At 44.3% G+C, this 5,208-nt stretch overlaps 1 protein-coding gene across 10 annotated transcripts in view; it reads left to right on the top strand.

The window, feature by feature from the left end:
• Atg13 (autophagy related 13) overlaps positions 1–5,208 on the top strand; it is a 38,510-nt gene that overhangs the window by 10,175 nt on the left and 23,127 nt on the right. The window contains exon 1 of one of the 10 annotated variants that reach the window (XM_023710566.1): positions 2,334–2,435. The exons of the other annotated variants lie outside the window; for them this stretch is intronic. The gene's annotated coding sequence lies outside the window, so the exon portion shown is untranslated. Of the gene's footprint in view, positions 1–2,333; positions 2,436–5,208 lie in introns of those variants that run through there. 10 annotated transcript variants of the gene reach the window in all.

Here is a 5,208-nt window from a genome sequence, read left to right as displayed (position 1 = left end):
TAAATAAATAAATACACACACATTATTTGGGTTATATTTCTAGAGCAAAAGATTATGTAAAGAAGGTAATAAGTATCTCAGATGAACTTAAATATTCAGCATATTGTCAGAAAAGAGAGAACAAATTTGAAAATCCTGGCAAGGCATGGTGGTACATACCTTTATGTAGTGCCAGCCCCTTGGGAGGCTGAAGCAGGATGGCAAATTTAAGGCCAGCCTGAGCAAGTTAGTGTCTTAGTGAGACTGTCTCAAAATAAAAAATAAAATGCTAGAGATGTAGCTTAATGTGAAGGCCCTGGGTTCAATCCCCAGTATGACAAAAAAACAAGCCTGAGTTTCTCTGGTGTCTATGGAAACAAATAGATTTTGCATAGTAAGATTTAAAAACTCACTGGAGTTGTAGATTGCCTTAAATCTTTGAGCAAAGTCAGGAGGCAACTTACATTCCACTGAGACAGTTATAGTGACATATTTTTTTTTTTTTTGTTTAGCCAATTATAAGAATGCAGTTCTGCTTTTTACTAAAAAATAAAGTTAGTATAATTCACAGCACAATTCTTAGATTTATTGCTGTTTCAGGGCACAGTCAAATTCCTAATTAGCTTTACTTTATAAGTGAAAAATTGAACAACATCTTATTTTGTAAAATAGAGTTATGTGCTGAGCTGAACAAAAAAGTGTGTTGTTGAGACAGTTTTGCTCTGTAATTCAGACAGGTTTCAAAACTCATGGTGATCCTCCTGCCTCAGGATCCCTAGTGCTGGGATTACATGCATGCACCACCAGGTGGAAAGGTGATATTATAGACCAAAAACAGCTGAAGAAAGCCCACTCAAACACCAAAAGATAGGTAGAACTTTTTCTCTTTCTTTCTTTCTTTCTTTCTTTCTTTCTTTCTTTCTTTCTTCCTGAAATTTGCCCAACTGGAGCCAGCCAAAAAGCTCAGCGGATTACAGCACCTACAAGCATGCATAGGGGCAGGTTGAGTCCCTGGGCCTGCCATGCTGGCCTTGCCCCCAGGGCGTGCTGCCACAGCAATTGAGACTGGGCATGGAGGCATGTGCCTGTAATCCCAGCTCTTGGGAGGCTGTAAACAGGCGGTTCACTATGAGTCTGATCTAGTAGTGAGACCCTGAACATCCTGTAGACCTGTCCCTAAAAAATAAAAACAAAGGCAGAAATTTGCCCTATATAATTTATTTTTTTAGGCATTTAATTAAGCCATTTATTGCTTCAAATGTGTCACCATGAACATTTTAATATACACTCCACAGCAATAAGGCCTCAGTTTTGATCACCTATAAATTGTGAACCCACATTACATGATTTATTGATAGATGTGGGACTTTTTTTTTTTTTTTTTTTTTTTAGATATATTTAGTATAGGGTCTCACTACGCATTTTGGATTTAGACTCGCAGTGATCCTCCTGCTTTCAATTTCTCCAGAGCTGGGATTACAGGTGTGTGCTACCACGCCCAGACTCGGTTGAGGTTCAGCTTGCCCAGAGGCGGGGCTGGTGCATCATGCGGTACCAGGGATTGAACCTCAGTCCCTGCACTTGCCTAAGCAGGCGCTTAGTCCACTGAGCTATCTTGCCAGCCCTAGTTCTCTTTCTTGATGTTGGGGAGTGAACCAAGAACCTTCTACTTGTTAGGCAAGAGCTCTGCCACTGAGCTAGGATGTGTGTGGGGGTGGATGTGTGAGTGTGGGTGTCAGTATCAAGCCCAGAGCCTCACAGTGGGTAAGACTACCACTGAGCTATGTCCCCAGCAAGCCCTGTAGAGTGTGTGTGTGTGTGTGTGTGTGTGTGTGTGTGTGTGTTTGAAACAGGTCTAACTATATAATTCAATATGTAGCCAGTGATCCTCCTGCCTCAGTCTCCCAGGTGCTGGGATGCACTACCATTCCTAGCTCCCTAGCCCCCTTTCTTTTGGAAAATATCTGCCTGTGACCTCGCTGTCAGGCAGCCTTTTCTCATAGTTCCAGACTTGGCATTTTCAGACTGATCTTTTGTGTTTCTAATTCATCTGTTAAATAAACTGAGTTGATCAGTGGGTTGAAATTACGAGCCTCCAGGGCCGGGGAGATGGCTCAGTAGAGTAAGCGCTTCCCTGGCAATCGCAGGAGTCTAAGTTCAATCCCTGGTTCCAGCGGGGGGAAAAAATTACGAGCCTCCATCCTATTTTACACATACATTGTATTTTGGCAGCTTTGCCTGTGGTTTCTAATTATTCCAATAAACCGTGTATTTTCCAAGTGACTAGAATAATGACGAGGATGTAAGGCGCTCTGATCTGTTCTTTGATCTGCTCCTTTTTCTCCCCAATGTAGGTCATTGAAACCAGCCTTTCTCTGATCTTTCCCCGCCTTGTGGCTGCTGCTCACAAAGAGATTTGCTGATGTGATCTGCCATTTCCCTCATTGCCATTTCCGGTAGTGGATCCCAAGACTCCCATTTCAAGGGGTCCTGCATCAGCCCCTCCCCAGGGCAGTGCCCAGAGAGGCTGTGTGGAAGCTGAGCAGGCAGGTGTGCTGGCACCTACTCAGCTGTTGGCCTTGGGTCATGCCTCTGTGTCCAGTCACCGTGCTGCCCAGCCTATGCAATCGGCTTTTCTGGGAAAAACAAACACCAGGGGACAGGGCTCAGGAAGCTTTCAGGTAGTGGCCAAGTGGAGGTTTTTGGGGCTGGGATACCAAGAGGAGCCCCAGGTTTTATGTTATCATCTCTTCAGCTCTGTCCTTTGTAACATCCTTTATAACACGCTGAGCAATAAGGGTGTTCCCAAATTCTGTTGAGTTGCTCATACAGATTTACTGAACCTGAGGAGAGGGTTGGGGAGCCCCATTTCATAGCCAGAAAGTCAGGTGCATAAGTAAAACACCCTGGGACTCATAATTTGCATCTGGAAGGAAATGGTATTAGAACAGAATACCTAGTTGCTGTCCACTGCAGAATCTGCAAGGTAAGACAAAGAATACTTCTAAAACAAAATACAGAAGAGTATCTTTAGAATCAGCAAACACTTATTTTCTGAACACAAAAACGTGCTAGCCATCAGTTAACACATTGAAATTGAGTTTGTGGTCATCAAAGGACTCCCTGAAAGAACTAGTATTCGTCAGTAAAAAGAAATGAAAAGATTAATTGTTGACACACAGCATAGAATGAGTAAGTTTCAAAATTATGCTGTGTGAGGAACATCGTACAAAGAGTATCAACCATGACTTCAGTTAGTATAAAATTCTAGAAAATGCAGAGAGGGATCAGGATTTTGTGAGTTTATTTTGGGGTGAGTTAGTTGGGTGGGTGGGTGGTTGAAGATCTAGCTAGGTAGCTCAGGCTGGCTTTGAACTCACTATGTAGCCCAGGCTGACCTCAGAGATCCTCCTACCCCAGCCTCCCAGATGCTGAGATTATGGGTATAACCAAGGTTGTTTTAGATATAAGGGCTGCATTAAGGTGTTCTAGATGAGGCGATTTTAGAGGGAGCACGAGAGCATGATATGCTTAAAATTTTATTTGTGGTGATGATTTTATTTATTTATTTATTTATTTATTTATTTATTTATTTATTGTGGCAGGTTCAGCCCGCCCTGGGGGCAGGGCTGGTGTGGCATGTGGTGCTGGAGATCAAACCATGGTCCTTGTCCCTATGCTTGCCTAAGCAGGCGCTTTAGACACTGAGCTATCTTGCCAGCCCCCATGGTGATGATTTTATGTGTGTGTGCATGACGCAAGTCAAAGTGTACATTTGTCAGTCATACTAAAGCTATTTTTAGTGTAAAAATAAAGAATACCCAAATGAGAACCAGCAAATGCAATTCAGAGCAAGCTAATGGCGCTCACATTTGGTAGATTCTGAGGCCAAAGGGGAAGACTGGTGAGGAAAGTGGAAGGGTGTCTCCAAGTGAGCATGTTGTGAGGAAGCCACATGTGGGCTAACTAGGGCTCAGGCGTCCAGTGTCATGGGCTAGGCCTGCAATCTTAGCTTTCCATGTAGGTCCTTGTTGGAAGTGGGACAAAAATTGGTTATTAATCAAATCTTGGCTGTTACAGTGCACGGTGGCATGCACCTGTAATACCAGCACTCAGGAGGCTAAGGGAGGAGGATTGTTGCAAGTGTAAGACCATCCTGGGCTGCAAAGTGAGCTCGAGGCCAGCTTTTTTTTTTTTTCCCCAGAACCGGGGATTGAACTCAGGCCCTTGCACTTGCCAGGCAAACACTTATTCTAGTAAGCCATCTCCCTGGCCCTCAAGGCCAGCTTTAACTGCATAGTGAGAACCTGTCTCAAAAAGACCCCTCCCCCCAAAAAAATAAATAAATAAAAAGAAAAGTCTGGCTGTTTTGAGCAGTAATGGTTACTGTTTGATTTCTGAACTTGTGCTTACTAGAGAGATTAAGTTGGCTTCCTGGGCTGCCTGCTGGCAGGTTGTGGCCTGAGCTCATACACTGACTGTTCTCCCCTTCTCTGTTAGTATACATGGCATGTTAGGCAAGTGAATGAATTGCAGTAAAAGACACACTGCCAGCGTCCTCCCCTCACTGTAGACGCGTTTGCCACGGTGCTGCGGTACATAGTGCTTTCACTCATTGTGGGGAGTTGATGTGTACATAGAACATATCTTAACTGTCTTTACATCTTTCTGAGTTTCTCCTTTTATCTTTTTCCTTAAAACCAGGTCCCCTCTTCCCTACCTTCTTGTTGTTGCTAAGTGAAACCTTATTAAACTTGTTCCTCAGTTACCCATATTTAAAAACTGGCCATTCCTGTCTGCCCTTTGTGCAGTCCTTAAGTCCTGTGGGCCCCGCTCTCCTATTTCCCGAACAATGTCTGTGTTAAAGCTCTAGCCTTGACACAGGCCTGAGCTGTGACCGGAGAAAACCTCTTTCACTCCACCTCTGCCGAGCTGCTCTACGAGCTGCTAGCTGAGCTGTCTAAAAGCCCCATTCTGCGGAGGTGACCACGCCCTGACACCTTGAACAGGCTGCATCCCTGCTTCTGGTGCACGGCGGGCTATAGCATGCTGGCAGGCTCCTACATTCAGCCCATTTCAGCCTGGGGCGGGGAGTGATAAAGCCCTTCATGAAATGCATGCCCTACTCCCCACCTGGGGAAAGGGCTTTTCTGGTAACCAGCCTCTCAACAGGAGTCTGTAACCCCTAAAAGTTAGATAGATTTAGTGACCTATTGATGTAACATAAAT

The sequence above is a fragment of the Octodon degus genome, unplaced genomic scaffold (genome assembly GCF_000260255.1).
Source record: "Octodon degus isolate 3935 unplaced genomic scaffold, OctDeg1.0 scaffold00018, whole genome shotgun sequence".
Lineage (NCBI taxonomy): Eukaryota > Metazoa > Chordata > Mammalia > Rodentia > Octodontidae > Octodon > Octodon degus.
This window is presented reverse-complemented; position numbering and strand designations above follow the sequence as displayed.